This window comes from Staurois parvus, unplaced genomic scaffold, assembly GCF_062004578.1.
Source record: "Staurois parvus isolate SC_StPar_1 unplaced genomic scaffold, SC_StPar_1.0 ptg000098l, whole genome shotgun sequence".
Classification (NCBI taxonomy): domain Eukaryota; kingdom Metazoa; phylum Chordata; class Amphibia; order Anura; family Ranidae; genus Staurois; species Staurois parvus.
Window position 1 is genome coordinate 5,652,165 of NW_028317894.1, and position 22,235 is coordinate 5,674,399.

The 22,235-nt window shown below is 42.7% G+C and overlaps 1 protein-coding gene across 2 annotated transcripts in view; it reads right to left on the minus strand.

The window, feature by feature from the left end:
- CYRIA (CYFIP related Rac1 interactor A) overlaps positions 1-21,126 on the minus strand; it is a 116,656-nt gene extending 95,530 nt beyond the window's left edge. For both annotated transcript variants that reach the window (XM_089671091.1, XM_089671093.1), the window contains exon 1: positions 20,992-21,126. The gene's annotated coding sequence lies outside the window, so the exon portion shown is untranslated. The remainder of the gene's footprint in view (positions 1-20,991) is intronic.
- Between the last annotated feature and the right edge of the window lie 1,109 nt (positions 21,127-22,235).

The following is a 22,235-nucleotide window of genomic DNA, read 5'->3' on the forward strand; positions in this document are numbered from 1 at the left end:
AATCAAAAAGCAGGATGTCTTAAATAGGACAACCAATCAAAAAGGACTTCCACTACTGGAAAATGCTTTTTAAAGTGGATCTTCACTCTCCATCAACAATGACTGTTATTCCTTATATGCTGTTAGCATTAGTAAATAGATAGGAAAGTATATCATATTTACTTGTTTTAAACTATTTTATGTTTATTTAGTTATTTCCTGGTTACTTGCCAAGGCAAATAATGTCATACATCCCAGGAGTCTACTGGAGGGAGGAGGGGTTTTCTCAGCTGAGTGCACCCTCCTGCCTGTATGCCTGAACTAAGGGGAGATGGATTCCAGAAAGTCAATGCTACATGAATCGTCTGCCCTTACTCAAGATGGCCACAGTCAGAAATGTTGGAGGGGGGGGGGGGGGGTTCAAAGTGATTTCTCTGCAAAATAAAGCATGGAGCATGGCTGGCTGGGGGAGTTTGCTATAAATATTAAAAAATTAATTAAAAATAGGGTTTTGTTTTTTTGTTTTTTAAAGTAGGACAAAATTACTCCTTTATGTTGCACTTGGCGGGTAACACCGCCGCCAAACATGACCCTTACTGTATGTGGTTGCAGGCTTTTCAGGGTTAGAACATGCAGTGAGGTGGTAAACTGCCTCCCAATTGCCCTCTGAAAAGCAATTCTTTGTGGGTTGTTTTGCAGAGGGAGAAGTGCTTAAAGTGTTACTAAACCCAGGACCCTGCATTCTCTCCATATGGTCTCCCACAGTACACACTGGACGGAAATACAATTATTTTAGTAAATATAAACTGCTAAATAATAATATAAAAATGTGCCAAAATGTATACAATCCACCCCATAAAACAAATACATATATTTGCTATAAGTGTTCAAAATATATAAAAAAAAAGTCCAAAAAGAAATAAATATAAATCCAAAAATTATGAAAAAAATATAAAAATGAAAATGAAAGTCCTTCCAATCCTTTCTCACAATGATAAAACCTCAAAAAAAGAAAATATCACAGTGTATTATCTTTTTAGTACAACAAAATATTCGTGACAACACTCTAGTGATTATCCAAATAGGAATATAATTTTTCCTTTTGGTAATTAGTGTAGAAGGTGAATCAAGTGAACAAGCAAATTCAAAAATCGTGCAAAACACTGTGTACTGTGAATCACTTTACAGTGCTCCAAAACAAATCCACACCGTGCCACTTCTATTATAGTAAGGAATGCATACCCTTACCAACACTCCTCAATAAACCTGCTTTCAGTATTTTATAATGTCATATGGATGGGACCCTCCTGTAGTGCTTCCCCAGATTTCACTGCATTCAAGGCACTATATGGGCAGGATACTCCATGTCTCTATATCATAGACACCATATAAGTAAAAGCATATGAGGGACAAATAGTGTAATACTGCCAAAGTAATATCCACAAAGACACTTTATTGTAGCTGCTCACATTGTTAATAATTTAAAACCGCTTTTCAATACCATCATAACGCCAAGCTACCATCCAGGAAACATCCAGGGACCAACACACAGTCTTTTTCCCTTTTCCAAAATGGCCGCCGGTCGACTTCCGGTTCCTGTATGCGTCTTGACGTCACAACCCTTGACACGTTTCGTCATCGACTTAATCATAAGGGGTCCATCATAAGGTTAAGTCGATGACGAAATATATGTATTTGTTTTATGGGGTGGATTGTATAAATGTTGGCACATTTTTATATTATTGTTTCACATCTTCAAGGGTGAAGGTGTTATTTGTGCTATGGGGATTTAAGATTTTGTCTTAGTTGATTTTTTGAACTTGTCACTTGTTGTATTTAAGGAAGTGGTATTTAAAGATATAAACTGCTAAATACCTTTTCTCAGCAGCAGCTAGAGCACTTTTTCGACTTCTATCAGTGTTTAGCAGAGCAGTGGTGAAAGCATGTAGGAGTTTTCTGCTCTAGGAGGATGCAGAACCCCTGACCTCTGTCTGGACTGTACTGATTGGCCCTGTGCTGATCACATGCACTCTCCCAAGAAGAAAAAAATCCTCTCTAGCAACACACACCAAACTCAGCATGTGCAGAGCACCTCCAATGTGTCTTATCAGGAGATAAAAGGGGGACACTGGAAGAATGGGAGGATCAGAGAAGTCAGGATCAAAAAGCACTTTTACACAATGCAGAGGCTTAACCCCTTATGTTCCAAGGTGAGGATAACAAGCATGCTTTATTGCATATACAGATTGATTTTACTGTTGTGGGTTTAGTAACATTTTAAAGGATACATTCACATTCGGAAATATGTTACATGTTACACCTGTTTTTAGAGTGCGACATGTAACATGTTCCCAAAGCTGCAGCCGCACCCATCGCGTCCCCCTCCCCCGACAGATAGGACCAGGAGATTTTTCTCTGAACTGATTTGAAAGCAGCATGACAGTGCGGGGCTCCGCCCACACGGTCACATCACTCATTCAGAGTTCTGTGAATGAATGCCTACATGTCCTGGCAGCCTAAGCGCCTGTGGGCTTGTAGCTTTCAATGAACTACCATGCCGCTGTGGAGCGCTGTGGTAGTTCACTAAACCTTCCTATCAGAATATCTGCTTGCTTGTACATTCCGTATGGCAAGCAGATATTCTGACAGGTCTGCAGGAGACCTGCATGGCATCAGCGATCTACTGATCACTGGTGCAAGGCTTTCCAGGCTCCTGTAGACAGCATTTATTTTCAGCATTTAAAAAAAAAAGCAAAATCCAAACTGCAGTACATTACATACACATTCCAGTAGTCAAACTGCATGTGCTGTGGTCAAAAAGTGGTTTGTGATTTTACAAAAGACAAGAAAATGCCAGCGAGGAGAAGTGTTCTGGTAAAGCACACTTTCCATCACCAATTCCAGCTACTAAATTGTTTCCATAGCCTTACAGAAGGCGCAGGCTGGAAACCACCTGTGTAGCCCATTCTACAAAAATAAAATATCCATTTACCTAAACCAATATGCTCAGCACGACAAAAGACACACGCGTTGAATTTCCCCCTTTGTAATGTACAGCGCTGAGCGAACCATTGGCGCTTTATAAATACTGTATAATAATAATAATTTCCAGATGAATGCAGCGAGACATTTACCGTGAGACCTATGCAGTATGAGGAAGTACCTGGGATCCTTCATTCACAGCAGATCTGTTGAGATTTTGACTGTCTGAACACAAAATACTAGAAGTCCAGAGCTAATTGATTATTCAGTAGAGGAGCCGATCCCTGCATCCAGACAGCTGACATAATGTTTTCCTATACTGACAGATGTACAAGGATTTCAATGTAGAGAAGAAAACAAATGGAACACATTTACATGACAAGTGTTTTCTGAAACAAAGAACACATATTTTATTCAAATGGGACTAGAAAGCCCAACTTTGAGTTGAAAGGGGTTAATACAGATATCACAACATTACAGATCATTGCAGCACATAATCCCAGTATGAAATGTCACCAGCAGTGTCACTGGATGTCACACAAAATCACACATTATTCCATGAGCGGAGTCTCCTGGCACGGTGGCCAGGCAATTTTCAGAAAAATACTCCACACCCTAAGAGATCATTTACATTTAGATGGAACAGGCAGGATTTGATCTTTCCTAGAGATGTTGAAAGTCTCTGGGAAGAAGATCTTTACCCAGTTACCCATTTTTCCACCAAAACATACAGAGCCTGAAGCCTCACTCCATGTTTTCTCACTTGAAATACTTTTGGGCCAAGCTGGCCCAAATTTATTAATTAGGCTCCATACACACCAGGCATTTTAATAACGCTGGTAATGTTAGCTGTGTAAAGTCAAATTAAAAAACGTGAGTTTTTCAGTGTTTTTTGCATTAGCGTTTAGCCACGGTTTTTAGCGTTTTTCTTTTGCTCAAAAATTATTATACAGTATTTAGCGCCAAAAGGTTTGCTCAGCGCTGCGCATTATAGTGGGGGACAGTACATGAGACAATACAGTAACAAAACAATACACGAGGGGTTCGAGGGCCCTGCTCTTTCGAGCTTACAATCTAGGAGATGCTATTTTACTGCGTTTACCTTCTATGTGTCCATGCACACATAGGATAACATGCTGGGGAGTTTACTGGCTGTAGAAAAAAAGCCAAACGCCAAAAACAGCCGCTGTAAAAACATCCAGTGTGCATGAGGACTTATAGGTACTTATATAGCGCTGTCAATTTACGCAGCGCTTTACATATGAATATTGTACATTCACATCAGTCCCTAACCCTCCAGGGGGCATACAATCTAAGGTTCCTAACTTACATTCATACATACATATAATAGGGCCAATTTAGACAGGAGCTTATTAACCTACCAGCATGTCTTTGGATTGTGGGAGGAAACCGGAGTACCCGGAGGAAACCCACAGAGGCATAAGGAGAGCATGCAAACTCCAGGCAGGTGGTGCCGTGGTTGGGATTTGAACCAATGACCCCAGTACTGCCAGGCGGAAGTGCAACCCATTTATCCACTGTGATAGACTATTTCCCTTACTAGTTTCTGCAGGCGCTGTGTAAACTATATGCAGCATCAGCTACATTCAGTATACAGCTATGTGTTTCGGCATCACTGCATTGACGTTCAACCTGCTTCTGGAATAAAATGGAGTTGGACTGAGCACCTTTCAGCCATTCACAGGAAGCCTTGTATTTTATCAATAAAAATTAGTACAATGGGCTTTACCGGTCTGAACCCGATTGCTTGCTGTTGAGCAATACAAAATGGCTGTACTAAAGATGGGCTGACAATCTGTTCTGCATGACATTCCCTTTAAAAAAAAAAAAAAAAAAAAAAGAAGTGTACAGATACAGCTGTTATTAGCCATGGTATTCCAATCTGTCACAACTTTGCATACAGAATGAGCCCATTTCAAAATGGTTCCTGACAAAGATATTCTATAGATGAACCCCAAGGAGATATTAACACACTGAAATCAGGTTTGGAAATAAAGCTTTTTCTGAGACGTTGTCAGCACCTTGTCATATACCACAATGAAGCTATTGAGCCTTCTATGGAAACAAAGCAGGAGCACGAGAAGATTCAGTTTATTAATAAAATTATGAGCAGAGGATCCAGGCATAGACTGACTAATCCACAAATAAAAAGGGGATGCCCCCCATATAACCCTTGACACAAAAGACGCCATAGAGATGCAGAAATGCAAACGAATGAATGGACAGGGAGTTCTACCAGCCTCCCACCATCTGCTGTCAGTAGAGAAAGCATTATCCAGACTTGCAAATATGTGACAGGCCAACAATTCATACACTGCACACTAAAATCTCAACACTGCAATGAAAGAACACAGAATGTTCACCGCACTGAACGACATCTTGACTAAAGCCAACTGAGGACCACAAAGTAGAACATCGAGTCTACTCAGCAATAGGACAGGTTATGGACGGGACTTTTTCCAATGCCTTGGGCTCTTCTGGGCATTCATTGAAGATGAACAAAATACTAAAGACAAATGTCACCCTACCACCAGTGATACTTTCTGCTTTCCCCGTTTCTGGAAGAGCCAGATGGCTCTTCTTAGTTCCTGCAATTGGCTCCCCAATGGCACAGTGTTAGATCTCGCACATGTGCAGACAGAGATCTGGCGCCATGTCTGTTTACATGTCATTGCATGGAAAGTAATGTTTCCTGGGCAATCAATGTCACATATGCCAGGAGGCATTACATTTTACTATTACCAGATCATATTAGTAGATCCAGCGCCAGTCTCTGTTTAGGAGCCAAATCTGGTACCATGTCAGTTTACTTGTTATTCTAGGAGTGCATGCATGAAAACTGCTTGTCAGAGTCACACATCATACCACAAACAGTAATAACTTCATTCATGGCAAAAAGGAATTTGTGAATGTTCCGGCCTTTACAGCTATACTCCAGACACATAAAAAGATATAAAAGTAATGCAGATTTGCACTCATGTTTAATCTGCAACTAGTGCAAAGCTGGCCATGCATGGATCAAAATTTGGCTGGTTCAGCAGGGAATGTCAATCCATGTGTGGCCACTAAAGTTGATCCTAGATTGTAAACTCGAAAGAGCAGGGCCCTCGAACCCCTCGTGTATTGTATTGTTACTGTCTTGTCTCATGTTCTGTCCCCCTTGCAACTGCATAACCTTTGGCGCTATATAAATACTGTATAATACTGTATAATAATAATAATAATATTCTACTCATCGACTTCTGTTCAACAATCATGTTTAAAAAAAAAAAAAAAAAAAAAATTCAAATCAGCAGCTGCAGCCAATGACTGCCGCTGATCTGTGCATTCTGAGAGCAGGGGGAGTCTCCTCACTATCAGAATACAATAGTGCAGCAGGGAGGATTCTTCCATCCACCTCGAATGTATATATAAGGGAATCAGTTCATTTTTTTTTTTACATTTAGCCTGCTGTCTGAACTTGAATTTGCCTTGGTATTAGTTTCTTGTAATCCTTCCTACAGCAACACTCAGAATGGTAGAGGGAAGGGCAGAACTGGCAGCCAACGGGACAGCTGCATGGAAATGTGCTTACAAGAAAATGCTGATAGGAGGACAGATCAGAGTGACCAGAGGGATTATCTTATCAGTCTGCTGCTGCTCCTTAACTATCCAATTAGGTTGGGCGTGGAGAGAAAACAAGGCGGTACTCTCAAATGTATTTATCCGTTTGCTTTAGCTTTCATAAAACACCACAGAACAAAAATGGCCATTAACCCCTATTAATACACATCCCCTTGGTAGCCCATATATAAAAATACAGATACCTGCTCTTAAAGCAGCAGTAGGTTCTCAAAAAAAAAAAAAAAAAAAAAAAAAAAAATTTAGGGTCCCCTGCAAGGTAATGGCATAACACACTAGCACATAATGAAAGGCTTACCTGTAAAAGTGATTTTTTTTTTTGCTTTGCTAGCAAAGGCAAAATTTTAGTAGTTTTGGACAGGGTGGATATGGATTAAAACACCTGTCAGGTGTTTATTGTTACCTCTGCCCCCATTACGGAGATTCACCCTCTTTGTCCTGTTCAAGTTGCTTTCACACTGAGGAGTTTTTGAAGCGCCTTTGCTTTAAAAAAAAAAAGAAAAAAGCCTGAAAAGCTCAAGAAAAATGCTTTCCTTTAAATTCTATGTATGTTTTCACACTGGGGTGTTGGGCTTCCACTGTGGTCTATGAAATCCTACTTGGAGCATTTTTGAAGCATGTTTGTTCGGTTACAAAAACGCACCAAAAACTCCACTTCCCATTGAAATCAATGGGAAACAGCAAAAAGGCCTCAAACGTACCTGAGAAGCATTTTTGGTGCAGTTTTTGAGTCACATGTCCTTTAAAAAAATGCACCGCAAGTGCTGCAAAAGCATGAATCAGTGTGAAAGTGTCATCACCAAAAGTTCTGTCCCCAGAATAGTAATAGAGAGGAAACCTTCCAATAGAGACGCTAGTTTTGGAAACAAGCCCCCTTAATTTGCAGGAATTTCCTCTCACTTCCTGTTTTCGCCATGGGGCAGGATGTGAGGGCAAATCTTCCCAGTGAGACACAGATGGCAAGAAAAACTGCCAGGGATTGTAAACCTTCCTTATGCTAAAATAAAAGAAAGTTTTGCCTATAGTTCTATTTTAACTATTTTTTAATCATTAAAGTGTTACTAAACCCACAACAATAAAATCAGTCTGTATATGCAGTAAAGAATGCTGGTTATACTCACTGTGGAACCTAAGGGGTTAATCCTCTGCATTGTGTAAAAAGGCCGTTTGATCCCGACTTCTCTGTTCCTCCTCTTGTTCAAATGTCCACATCTTACCTCCTGATAAGACAGACTGAACTGTAGCCATTCTACACATGCTCAGTTTAGTGTCTATCGCAAGAGTTTTTTTTTTTCTTGGGAGTGCATGTGATCAGCACAGGGCCAATCAGCACTGTCCAGACAGAGGTCAGGAGTTTTGCATCTTCCTAGAGCAGAAAGAAAACTCCTCCTACAAGCTTTAACCAGAACTCTGCTGAACACTGATAGAAGTCACTAGACTGCTCTGACTGCTGATGAGAAAAGGTATTTAGCAGTTTATATTTACTAAAATAATTGCATTTCCATGTTGTGTGTACTGTGGGAGAGCAGATATAGTGAATGCAGGGTCCTGGGTTTAGGAACACTTTAAAGTGAGGTGAAAGTTAAGGTTAAATTTTGATGCATGTATGAATGCATGCCCCGAGATGTGCTGCTTTAAAGTGTTCCTAAACCCAGGACCCTGCATTCACTATATCTGGTCTCCCACAGTACACAACATAGAAATGCAATAATTTTAGTAAATATAAACTGCTAAATACCTCTCTCATCAGCAGTATATAACAGTCTTGTGAATTCTATCAGGGCCCAGCCAAACACTGGTTAATCTTCTAGGAAGATTTTTCATTCCCCCCTGACTCTCCTATGAGGCTGCATGACCCCTGACCCTCTGTTTGGACAACACAGATTGGCCCTGTGCCGATTACATGCACCCTCCCCCAAAAAAATTCTCTAGCAATACACACCAAACAGAGCATGTGCAGACTTGGCACTGCAGCTCTAACTATAGCAGATGGATTGGGGACAGTAAAAGAAGGGGAGGATCAGAGAAGACAGGATCTTTTTTTACATAATACAGAGGACTAACCCTTTAGGTTCCACAGTGAGTATAACAAGCATGCTTTACTGCATATACAGACTGATTTTACTGTTGTGGGTTTAGTAACACTTTAAGCTGCTAGCAATAGTAAATATATATTATATTTACTTGTTTTAAACTTTTTTCTAACATTTCTTCAATCACTTCCCAATTACTGGCCTAGGCCAAAATGATGTCATATACCCCAGGAGTCCTCATGGGCATTTTTTTCCTTTTATCTTGGAGGGTGAGGAGGGAATTTCTCAGCTAAGCACAACATCCTACCAGCATGCCTGAGCTAAGAGCAGATGGATTCCAAGAGGTAAATGCTACATTAATCATCTGTCCTTACTCAAAAAGGCTTTGGCTAGAAATGCTGGAGGGGTGTTCAAAGTGATTTCTCAACAAAATAAAGCATGGAGACATGGATGGATGGGTGAATTTCCATCAAATATTAAAAATGAATTGAACAGAATCTTCATGTTGTGGTGCTCAGATACAGTTAAATTCCCCTTTAATAACAGCAAAGAGAGTCAAGATGTGCATTATTAAAAAGCAACCAAGTGATGCAAGCATGGCAGGGTAAAGGATACGAATAATTGTATCAACCTATGGACAGAATATTCAAAGTCATTTGACCCAGTTGGAAATTATTAGGTGATACCATGTTGTCAATGAGCAACTGCACCAGTGTAGAATTCATGTTGAAAGAATAAGCTCACCTTTTGGAACATGGTACATGTATATCTCTGATCCCGGTGACCGCTGTCACTATATGGGGGGGGGAGGCAGCCATGAGGGGCTCCACCCACACGAATGCACAAACTACAATTACCGTCAGCCTTTATGGCTGACAGCTTGTATTTCTGAATGGATTGCAGGGGCTCTGTTGAACGACCTCATAGTTCATTCACAAGACCTGCAGCTTGTAAACGGTCAGCCTGTATGAAAGTACAGAGTGAACGCTGCAGGCTTGTCTACAGGAGCATGGCATTGCACCCATGATCATGCTTTCCAGGCTCATTAGGGAAAAAATAATAAATGCACATTACACTCTATACTAATGACACACAAATCTATCTTTCTACCCCTCACCTCACCCCTTTAGTCTCCTCTCATATTACTAACCTTCTAAGCGACATATCGGCATGGATGTCACTCCACTTCCTCAAACTCAATCTTTCCAAAACGGAACTCTTAGTATTCCCCCCAGCCCATTCCCCCTCCCCTGACTTCTCGATCAAGATCAATAACACAATCATCAGTCCCTCCCCTCATGCCAGGGTACTAGGTGTAATCCTAGACTCCCATCTGTCCTTTCACCCCCAAATCCAATCACTGTCCAAATCTTGTAGACTTCACCTCCGCAACATCTCCAAGATACGGCCGTTCTTAACCTCGGAAACCACTAAGCAGCCTATTCACTCCCTTGTTATATCTCGCCTTGACTATTGTAACTCCCTCCTCATTGGCCTACCTCATCGCAGGCTATCCCCTCTTCAGTCTATCATGAATGCTGCTGCCAGACTTATCTACCTTACTAACCGTTCTGTATCTGCCACCCCTCTCTGCCAATCCCTCCACTGGCTTCCCATTGCCCAACAAATAAAATTCAAAACACTAACAATAACATATAAAGCCATTTATAACTCTGCCCCAAATTACATCACCAGTCTTTTCTCCAAATATCACCCAAACCGTACTCTCCGCTCCTCTCAAGGCCTCCTACTCTCTAGCTCCCTTGTCTCCTCCTCTCATGCTCGTCTCCTTCTCCAGAGCTTCCCCCATCCTCTGGAACTCTCTACCCCAATTTATCAGGCTATCGCCTACTCTGCTCACTTTTAGGCGATCTCTGAAAACCTATCTCTTCAGGGAAGCATATCCTGCCCTCAGCTAATAATGGAATCTTCTATTCATCCTACCAGTCCATCCCCCACAGTTATTACCTTGTGTACCACTAGCCCCTCCCTCTTCGATTGTAAGCTCAAAGGAGCAGGGCCCTCCTAACCCTCTTGTATTGAACTGTATTGTTGCTGTATTATCTCCGGTTATATTGTAAAGTGCTGAGCAAACGGTTGGCGCTATATAAATAGTGTATAATAATAATAATACATGTTTTCCTGCAAAAATATGTACATTTATTTTTTTTTCCCAAAAGGTGAACTTATCTTTTAAATCAGATGTGTCCTATACCAGGCGACACATATGGAACAGCCCAAATGATCCCTCTGTCTTAGCATCATCATTCATATTTGTCATTCATAGAAATCACCTTTGTGATACCTTCATCGACCTCAGTCGTCACTGGCCTACATGAATGCTGCACCAAGGACTATATGCTGAGAGCTCATGCCTTCAAGGAAGTTCAGAGTGTCTTAGTTCCTGTAGTTTTGATTTATCCGCAGCTCTGCTCCTGAAGGTGCCCACACATACTAGCGGCAGGCGTTGCTTACTTCAGCTGCGGCCCAATACCAGTTATAAGCACTTATGGGTAGAGTTTGAGTGTTCCTCCCTCTCACATTCCTATTGCATCATCACAACGATGGGCTGTCTCTTTGACCAAAGAATAGGGCACACGGCTCCCAAGCCCTAAATCAGATAATTCACCCTCATGGAGGATCAGTCGCTAAACGTCAGCAGGTGCAAGCTCTATGTCCTACAACTGCACAGACCCAATAGAAGAAGCCGGCTGTGCTTTGAAAAAAATTCAAATGAGGGTAACCTTATTCCTCCTGGGACATCCACCGGCATGCTTCACCCACAAGTTTGATCATGGAGGTCCTCTATAAACAGGTCCAGCCTTGTTTGAATTTTATGGCCTTTTCACTTACATTTTGACCAACAGGACTGTGGGCAAGGCAGGAAGGAGCAGTCAAGTCAAGAGGCTTTGCCTATCCAAAACAGGCAGCATTCAGCTACAGGAATGACAAATGAAAGCTGCTGCAGATATGTACAGAACCTCTAGGTGCCTGCACTTCATAGCTCCTTTTTCAATATTAATGCTAGGTTCACACTAATGCGGTTCGGTACGTCGCATGTGATTCACACAGGAACCGCACCGCATTCCTGTGCAAATCACATGCAATTTGTGTGCGGTGCGATCGGAGCCATACATTATGTATGGCTCATATTGCTATCTCGGACCACTCTCCCATCTCCATTTCCCTCAATTACCTTAATAACACACAACACCACAAAACGTGGCGCTTTCCCTCCTTTTTAGCCCATAATCAGGAGCTGTTACTCCAAGACACATGGGCGGACTTCCAACTTACCAACGCAGCTCATCTATCCAATCCAAATTTATTCTGGGAAATGGGCAAGGCGGTCTTACGCGGTAAAATCATCGCTTTTACATCTGCCTACAAGAAAAAGCTCACTCTTAAATACACAGAAGCTAGCAATCGACTTCGACTGACAAACAAATTTGCGGAATCCAACACACATGAACACAGGAAAGCCTGGCTAGAGGCGAAACACCATTTCAAAACATGGGCAGCAGCCCAAGAATCAGTGTACCAGTCCCATCTTGACCTACAGTACCATAAGTTTGGCAACAATCCTGGTAAATTAATAGCTCGCCTGTGCCGCAAACCATTCGTTCCCATACACTTCACCTCCCTCAAAAACTTGCAGGACACGTTAAAACACTCCCCTGAGGAAATTATTTCCATATTGGAAAATTTCTATGCCAAACTGTATGGCCCTGAACCCATTGACCAATCACAGGCCATCTCCTTCCTAGGCGATATTGCACTACCTCCAATTGACCCCGTAGCACTCCTATCTCTCAACGCTCCTATTTCGCAATCTGACATTCACTCTGCCATATAAACTCTAGCAAATGTATGGCTCAAATCGCACAGCACCAAAAAGGTGCAGGAACCTTTTTTGGGTCCACACTAAAATCGGATCGCATGGGTATTCACACCTATGCGATCCGATTCTGCACATCGCACGCGTTTTGCGGACCAATTTCAGGGTGTTAACTTAACGCTCACCCGCAGCGGTTTGCATGAACAGGGTGTGATTCTGATGCAGAATTCGCACAGAAAACGCTACAAATTCCGCACCGCATCAGTGTGAACCCATCCTTAAGTCATTTTAAGCTTTCCAAGTGTTGGATTACAGTTATTCTGTAGCAACCGACCCACCTTCCCATCTACACTACATGTCAGATGTACATACACAGACTTCTAAGGCTGTGCATTCTCCTTTGTCATTGAAAAACACAATGGAGAACAGGAAATCAGCCACAAATTTCAATCAGATATCCTTCTCACAATCCTTCTGCGTCCTGATATCAACTGCAAACTGTACTCAGTCCAACCACAGTAATACAGTGCCAGGATCACTTGGATTACTGAAGAATGCCTGTGTGCTGCCACTTTTAAATGAACCCCAGTCCCAGTTGTAGACAGCGTTTCTAGCCAGCACACAGAGCTTTACAGGGTTTGCCGCTTCGGGAGGGAGCTAGAAATCATTATGGTGTAGCCTGCAGTTCTTCCCCAGAGAATTAAGAAATCCAAAACAAACCCAGGCAAGCAGATGAGAGGAGAAGCTCGGGCAAGGAAAACTAGCTACTGGTAGTTGTCCCGAAGCCTTCTACTTTAATGGGATGTAAAAATCCAAAGCACAGGCCTTGGGGGAAGAATGAACACAATACAAAGAGCCATTCAAGCAGCACACCAGTGAAGTGACAGATGGAAAGCACAGAGGAGAGATGAGTGAAACAACAGATATCACACGTGTAGCAAGAGAACAAATGCACACGCTTCTGGCATATACCATGTATACAGGGGAGCGAAGATGAAGGTGGACAGCGCATGCAGAGGCTCAGAGTCACCACCACTGATCCACAGATAATGGAATGAGGATGATCTTATATGGCAATGTAAGGAATGGGGAAGGGGGGGGGGGGGATACAAATACAATTCGGGTCAGAAAGTTTAGTCAAATTCATCAGATCCAATTGGTGTTATTGAATATTAATGAGGATACAATCAATTAAAACCATGTGGTACAGGACAGTAAGGCACTATTTGCAAATCAGAGATGCAACTGTGCGCAATTCTTCACATGTTCCCGTGCGTCTCATTTAAGACAGCCCAATAATTTAAATGTGATGCCCCATGTGTGAGAAACTTTCAAAAACAGGTGCCTGCGATAACATGCGCTTTGGCATGCACAGACACGTGCATTAACAAGCTGTGGGGGGCATTAAGAATTAACAGCACTGCCAGGTATCTGTAAAAAACAAAAACATGGTTTTGTGCACTGCAAGAAAGCGAGCAATTGTGTGTGCATTACCGCAAAAAAAGTGTGAATACAGACAAACACCAAACAGAGAATTCAAGCAAGTACACAGTGGAGTTTATTTACTAAAGCTGAAGAGTGCAAAACCAGGCTCACTTCTGCGTAGAAACCAATCAGCTTCCAGGTTTTACTGCCAAAGCCTTAATGAAAAAGCTGAGGTTAGAAGCTGATTGGCTTCTATACAGACGTGAGCCTAATTTTGCACTCTCCAGTCTTATGCCCCATAAACACGATAAGAAAATAGTTTGAAAAATTTTGCGGAACCACTGATTGAACAATTTTCTCTTCGTTGGTGAGCAGGATGTTTTAACTGATAATGATATTGTGAACAAAAAAATCCCGTTGAACAACAGTGAAAAATGTTGTCATTTCGCATACGAACGGCCGATTTTCTATACGGTGGTATGACGGTCGCACAAAAAAAAAATCCATCAAGTGCTATCACGCATGAGCGGAAACAGAAGATGACCCGGATGTTTATGTCCAAGGAATCTTCATAAACACGAACAAAAATCCAAATGTTAAAAGTAGATTGGCCTAATGAGATAATGAAACCAGAACTCTGCATATTATATTTTATGTATCACTATTTATGTATATAGATAATGTAATAAACTATATTATACTCATTGCTGGTAATTGTTGTGTATATCACTCAATCTGGCCGGAAGAGCGTGGCTACAAGGTCACACGCACACTGCGTCACTTCCACTTGTAAGGAAGATGTCAACACTATGTATTGCCTGAACAATTTTTTTAGATTGGTTAATGTGGGCTACAATTTTGACCAATGAACGAACGCCTCTCAGCCGTCGGATGACCAATCAGTCGATTCTTTCACCGTGTATTCCCACCTTAAGTCAATAAATCCCACTGACACAGCCCCAAGCCTGAGCAATGAGCAAGGGATGAGGACAGACTTGGCAACCTACCTTCTAAAATATTTTGCTAAGTAAATTCTATGGAAAAGGGTATTCATTGTTTCAGACACAGAGAACTGGCCCATAGAATCGCCAAATGTCAGAAACAACTAAACAAATATGTAGTAAACATACACCATTAAGCATTCTCTTCCCTTTGTTTTAAAAGGATAAGTTTACCTTTCGTAACGTTACACCTATATTCAGGGTGTAACATGTTACAAACGCACTAGCCCCCGCTCCCCATTGTGACAGCTAGTGGGGTATCTTCTCCCCGCTAGCAAAATTTTAAAAAAATAAAGCAGCCGAGTAGGGCTCTGCCCGCCCGGCTGCAACATCCATTCACAGTGTTGAATGAATGAACAACACGTCCCAACAGCCTTTGCAGCTGTCAGTTTGTAGTTCTCAATGAATTACCACGGCGCTGTGGAGTGCCGTGGTACTTCATTGATTCTTCCTGTCAGTATATCTGCAGGACACCTGCATGGCACCAGAGATCCGCTGGTCACTGGTGCAATGCTTTAGAGGCTCCAGAAACAAAAAAATAATAAATGCACTTTTTTTTTTTTTTTACCTGCAAGGCCTTCCAACAACACCCTCTGCCTCCAGGTACCACATGCCAACTAGCCAATATTCACAAAACAGTTAGGGCCCCTTCATACCATAAGCATAGGACAGCCTTGTCCAACTCAGTCCCAAATGATGGACTTGCCTTATTGTACTTGCAGTATTGTGTGCTGAAAAAAAAAAAAGTAGGCCATGCTGTTCATTTTTCATCTCAGCTTGTTGCAACAAAGTACACTGCATCACAACCCACCGCAGTAAATAGACAAATGAAAATGTCACTTTGTGACATTTCAATAAAGTTGAAAAAGTATACAGTGCAATGAGTCATTTATGACACATCAGCACTGCTCCCTTTAAAGCACACAACTGTGGCCAATGGTATAGAAAAGTGATGGTAGAAAAAAGACCAAGTGGTCCATCTAGTCTGCCCATTTTTTTTGTGTGCGAGTGTGTGGTTTTTTTTTGTTTTGTTTTTTGTTCTTTTTTGTCTGCGTATAGATCTATGCTTGTCTCAAACATGTTTGAAGCTATTAACTGCTGACTGGCTCACTGCCTCTGCTGGAAGTTCATTCCAAGCATCAACTACTCTTTCAGTAAAATAGCACTTTCTGAGATTAGTTTTGAACCATCCTCCAGTTGAAGGCCATGTCTCCATGTTTTTTATTTCATGTTGAAAATACTGCCCTCCTGAACCTTATTCACCCCCTTGATGCATTTAATCCTTCCAGCTTGTAAAATGCCTGCATGAGTCCTTACAGCCTGCACAATAAGATTTTAAACCTCCTCAGCAGCCAGGATCTGGATTGTAACCTTCAGTAGATGTTTGATGCAACCTATAGAAAACTATCTACTGTGTCAGTATTGCTCATATCCAGTCCTCGAAGATTACCAACATGTTTTTCTAACATCCATCCCCTTTAACAGCTGTGCTCATGAGAAACTGTTTAAATGAAGAAAAATGATTAGCGATTCTGAGACGGGATCTGGAGAACATGATCCATAGTCCACAAGGTCTGGCCTAGAAATCCCTCTATGACACGACTTGAGTATCTCCCAAGCAATTCTGGATAAGGGCTCTCCTTCACTCGCAGTATTTTATTATTGTCACTATTACTGTATGGCACTATAAAATACAGAATACAAATTACAAAATCCAAGCACAAGGTGACTCACATGTTGCTGCAAATTACGATCTTCAAAAGATGAAAAGGATGTTTAGTTATATGCAATGTTGTCACGATAGTCCATGAAATAAATACCCCAAATTACTTTAATTCTCTTCAAAGCTCTTCCTATACGATTTCAACATTTCCGTAGATGCCCCATGTCATATTCAGTTGTTTTACTAGATTAATCGGAGTAAGGATAAGCCCAGCCACTTGATCTGCTGTTTTCAAACTTTTTACCCTAGGGGAACCCTTAAAACAATTTTCAGGTAACCCCAGCTAAAATAACTTCAACAAGGGTCACTGGGAAAATGCCCCCTACATTGATTGTCAGTGGAAAAAAATCCCCCCTTACCATGGTGGCCAGAATCCTTACAGATGGCTAAAAAAGATCAATGGTGTCATGCTGCTGGCTCATCCAAGTGGCGTTGGAAGAACTGGAGGAACTATGCAGGTACCAACAAACAGGAGTTCATTTAGACACAGCTCAAGGGACCCTTAACCTCTGGAGGAACCCTAGAGATCCTGGTTAAGAATGGCTGAATTTGATTCACAACCATCAACAGTGGGATACAATCATATGTGTTTCAAAGATTAAAAATATAAATGTTAGAAGTTAAACCAAACACGTAAAGCCTAAAGCTAAAACAAAAACATTTGCACACACATTCTCTACAGCTTCAGCGACCCAACATACCTGTAATGAAGTATGTTCCACACTGTGTAGGCAGCTGGATCCTGTAGCAATCTTCTGTGCAGGGATGCCCTGTCCTCTTCCTGCTACTGTACTTTTAAGGGCAAACAAATGCAATAAATTACCGAAATTTGTGGTAGAATATAAAAGACGAGGTTGTGCTGAGTAAATAGATACCCAACATACCAAAACTTTGTTTGCACCTCTGCGTCAAACTTCAGTACCCTACATTTTCTATAGACAATGATTCAAAAGCCCCTATAGGTTATCAGTTTAGCATTATGGAGGAGGTCTGGTGCGAGAATTATTGCTCTCACTCCAGCGTGCGCAGCTACATGCAACATGTGTATCACAGTCATTGTTTTCATGCATAGGCGCCCTGATGTGTGTTTACGTTCGTATGTACGTGCATATATATGTGGGGGGGGGGGCCCTCAAAATATTTGTTTTGGGGGGGGGGGGGGGTTATGTGCTTGGGTGTAACTTTTATTTTTTAAACGAGTGATGATTTTTTTGGTGACAGCTTCTCTTTATTGAGACATGCATGTCTCCTCTGCGATCCATTTGATGTATTGCAATCTAAACCACAGGAGGGTACCATCACCGGGGGCTGTGGAATCAGCAGCAGCGGAGCTGCCTGACTGCTTCCACCGAACAGGAGTCTGCTTGTCAGTTTTATACACTATCCCAGCCACCAGATTGTTTATAAACCCCCCCCCCCCCGCTGTCAGGTCCATACAGATCTGGCAGTGAAAGGGTTAATTTGCAGAAATTTCCTCCCACTTCCTGTTTGGCTAAACTACAGGAAGTGAAGGGAAATCTCCGCAATGGGACATAGATGTCGTAAAAAAAAAACATGACAGGAGTTATAACCCTCCCTTTCCATATCCAAAATGAAAAAAAAAAAAGTTTTGCCTATAGTTCTACTTTAAACTATGCAATTCTGGAAGTACAGCAGCAGGAAGAGGACAGGGCATCCCTGCACAGAAGATTGCTACAGGATCCACAATGCGGGACACATTTCATTACAGGGTAAGTCTGGTCATTAAAGCTGCAAAGAAGATTTCTTTTTTTTCTGGCTAAACATCACAGTTAAAAATAAAAAGGACAGATTTACCAAATCATCATTTTACCACTCAAACAGGAACAACAGTAGTTCAGAAGTAGAACAGTTTCAAGAGCAGAGAGCCTTAAACCAAAATTTAAATGTTAAATCCAGTCAAAACATCTGTTTTGGAAAGCAGATGGCAAAGTTAGATGTCAGATTTTTATTACCATTTTCCCTCACTTCCTTTGACAACCAAACTAGAAAGTAGGGGAATGGGTGTCACCAGACCAAGAAGACAAAGCAAATAAAAAATGACTGAGATCTTAAGATCACCTATTCTAATATGAAAATACATTGGGTAGAGTTGGGCTTAAAATGCTAATCTTCATTTCTTTACAGCAACTTTGAGGCAAAAATAAAATGCCCCCACCTCTCCTTCCCTGCAAAGGTTCTTTCTGCCCATGTCAACTTATCCTTAAGGCTCAGTTCACACTATCTTTGTCAGACAGGCATTTGGGAAGCGCTTTTAACACTTCTCAAATGCCTATGAAAACTCTGCACATGGCAGCACACACTGCTGTTCACACTGAAGCATCAGCGTTGCAGCAAAACTGATGCCTCCTGTTGAGTCAGGAGGAGTTGAAGCCTCTCATTCAAGTCTATGGTGCCGCTCTGCAAACACCTGACAGGCATTTGTGGAGCGTTAATGCCATTTAACTTCATTATAGGTGTTTGTGGTGCAGATTTAACGCTTGGCCAACACCTATCAAACACCTCAAAAGCGCGCATGGAGCATTTGGGGAGCATTAAAAACACTTCACAAACGCCTGTAAAACACTATAGGGGCATTTGGCAAGGGATAAAAATAAAGTCAAGTGTGAACGAGCCCTTAAAGCGGTTTTAAAGGCTCAAGGCTTTTTACCATCATGCATTCACCTAAGCCCCATCTTGATCCAGGGATCTGCTCTGGAGTCTCGGCTATCCCAGGTCTCCCTTTCTCACTGGCTGAGACAGAAGTGGGATCCATTGGCTCCCACTGCTGTCAATCAAAAGAGAAGGGGTGGGGGCCAAGTCTCGGCGCCGTGTGTGAATGGACATACAAAGCGTCGGGTGCCCCCATAGCAAGCTGCTTGCTGTCGGGGCATCCGACAGGAGGGAGGGGCCAGAAGAGCCTGCGTGGGACCCGAGAAGAGGAGGATCCAGGCTACTCTGTATAAAACCACTGCACACAGCAGGTAAGTATAGACATGTTTGTGTTTTTTTCATTAACAAGAAAAAACAAAACCTTCAGAATCACTTTTTAAAACAGTGCAGTGCGTTCTAGTGCAGTCAACCAAAGTACAACCTGCTGCATTTTTTCTGATTGGAACGCATCTGGAGGGTCAGTTCACACCAAGGACTGCACAGGAACGTGCTTGTGTTACGGTGCGATTTGACTGAAATGTGTTTTCAGCCCATTTATTTGAAAGGGCTGAAATCGCACTGCAGCAAACCAAAACGTAGTACATGCACTACATGATAGAAAAAAAAAAAGCACTGCAACCAGATTGTAAGGTATGCACTGCATTTGTGGCCGGCATTTTGGGTGTTGCTTGCGTTGCACTGACACCTGCTGCAGATAGCAAGGGCTGTTTTTTGAATGTGGTGTGAGAAAAAGCTGAAAAAATGCTAAGGAGATTATAAAAAAAAAAAAAAAGAAAAGAAAAAAACCGCACTGGAGCACATCAAAAGTGCACACGGTAAAAATCATCCAGAACACCAAAATTGTAGTGTGAACCCCCTTGAAATGATCTGTCGTTCCCCAAGTGACACTTCCTCCATGTCTCTGCACAGCGGAACGGTGCGGTTCAGTAACACGCGGTGCCATGCAGTGGGCTGCAGATAAAACCATCATGTCTGCATTTGCGCATTTCACCAGCATCGCCGTGTGAACAGGGAACATAGTAAACAGTGGTGTCCTTGCAGCGCCTGATGTTAGTCCGTACAGAAAACGCATCAGAATGTGGCGCTCCTGTGTGCGTCCAGCCTATTAGCGACAACGCGGGGTGACCTTCCAATGTCCCCACCCTCGGGTAGTCACCAATGTTCAAAAACCACCTAAGGCCCCATTGTTCTGTCTCTGCAGTTTTGCCACTCAGCCCCTTCATTTCAATAGGAGCGCAAAAAATTACGTGTGCCTTTTTTTCATATTGCGTTTCCCCAGAACGCTTTGCAACGAGCGATTTGGTAAATTTCGTTACACGATTTTGTACCATGAGCATTATTGACCATTAACAATGAATGACACCAAACCGCACGGCGCTTACGTGTGAATGGGCGAGGCGCGCTTACCAGCGCTGAATACATAGATAAGCCCCTCATCCAGCACACAATGACGGATTGGCCCCCTCATCACCCCCCAATGTCCATAGGCACCCTGTATGAGCATCTCTGGGGGTCACCTCCCTCCAGCAGACCACACACACGGACAGCGGTGCCATGCCATGCCAGTTCTGCTCATCCACCGTGGGTGGAGCAGTTGCTGCATTCATGATGTGCAGCTCCATGCTTCTCGGGCAGGCGGAGGGACACACCATGCGGAGGGATCCACCCGCCTCTCACGCAACGCACAGCGGTACTTACAGCTCGGGGCTCAGCGCTGCTCCGTCTCCGGGTACCGCTCTGCTCGCTGCTTCTGCCGCTGCTCTTAGCCAAATGCTGCGCAGGCGCGGAGTCCTCCCCTCCTCCGTCCTGTGTGGAGGTGGTGCGAGTCTGAGCGCAGGCGCAGTGGCGGAGGTGTGGCGAGCGGTGGGCTGTGCTATGGGGAGGCTGCGTCACAGGTTGCTAGGGGGATGTGATGCTGCAGGAAGCAGCTGTGCTGTCAATCCAATGGCACCCTGCCTTGTTTTGGAGACTGTTGGAGCAGCAGTGATGTCAGATAACACACACACCTAGTGGTGTCATGGCGGGAAGGTAAACAGCACATTTATCATGTGGGTGTGCTGCAATGCCTCATGCTCACTAGGCAATGTCGTAAAGTGGACCTGTGCTGGTCTCACCACTCCCTCCCTGCCTATTCTGCCATACCCAATAAAAGTAAAGACATGAAAAAAATGAACTGATGTGACAATGTTGTCTATTGGCACATGTGACATCCATGTGTGTGAGGGAACTCAGCCTCATGTGGGGCCCGCAATCACATCCACACAGATGTCATATGGGGACACAGCTGCAGTGTCTGTGCAGACGCGTGTGCCAATGGACAACAATGGGGCGGCAGTACCGGATTATCAATGTAGCCAGGTGCCCCCTACTGCAACATGAAATCAATCTGCACCATACACTAACTCGTGTCCTCCTAACGCCCCAGACCCAGACATCACTTCCTGCCTGTAGAGGAGGGACACTGGTCTTCCTGTAACAGAGCTGAGGATCTTGGTACCTGTAGTCCTGCAGCCAACCTGCATTCTAACCACTTCAGTACCGGGCACTTTCACCCTCTTCCTGCCCAGGCCAATTTTCAGCTTTCAGTGCTGTCGCACTTTGAATGATAATTGTGGGGTCATACAACACTGTACCCAAATTACATTTTTATCATTTTGAGACAGATAGAGCTTTATATGGGTGGTATTTAATCACCACTGTTTTTTTTTATTTTTACTAAACAAAAAAAGACTGAACATTTTGAAAAAAAAAAGTTTTTCTTAGTTTCTTTTATAAAATATTGCAAATAAGTAATTTTTCTCCTTCGCTGATGTGCGCTGATGAGGCTGCACTGATGGGCACTGATGATGCAGCATTGATGAGCGCTGATGAGGAAGCATTGATGGGCACTGATGAGGCAGTATTGATGGGCACTGATGAGGCTACACTGATGAAGAAGCATT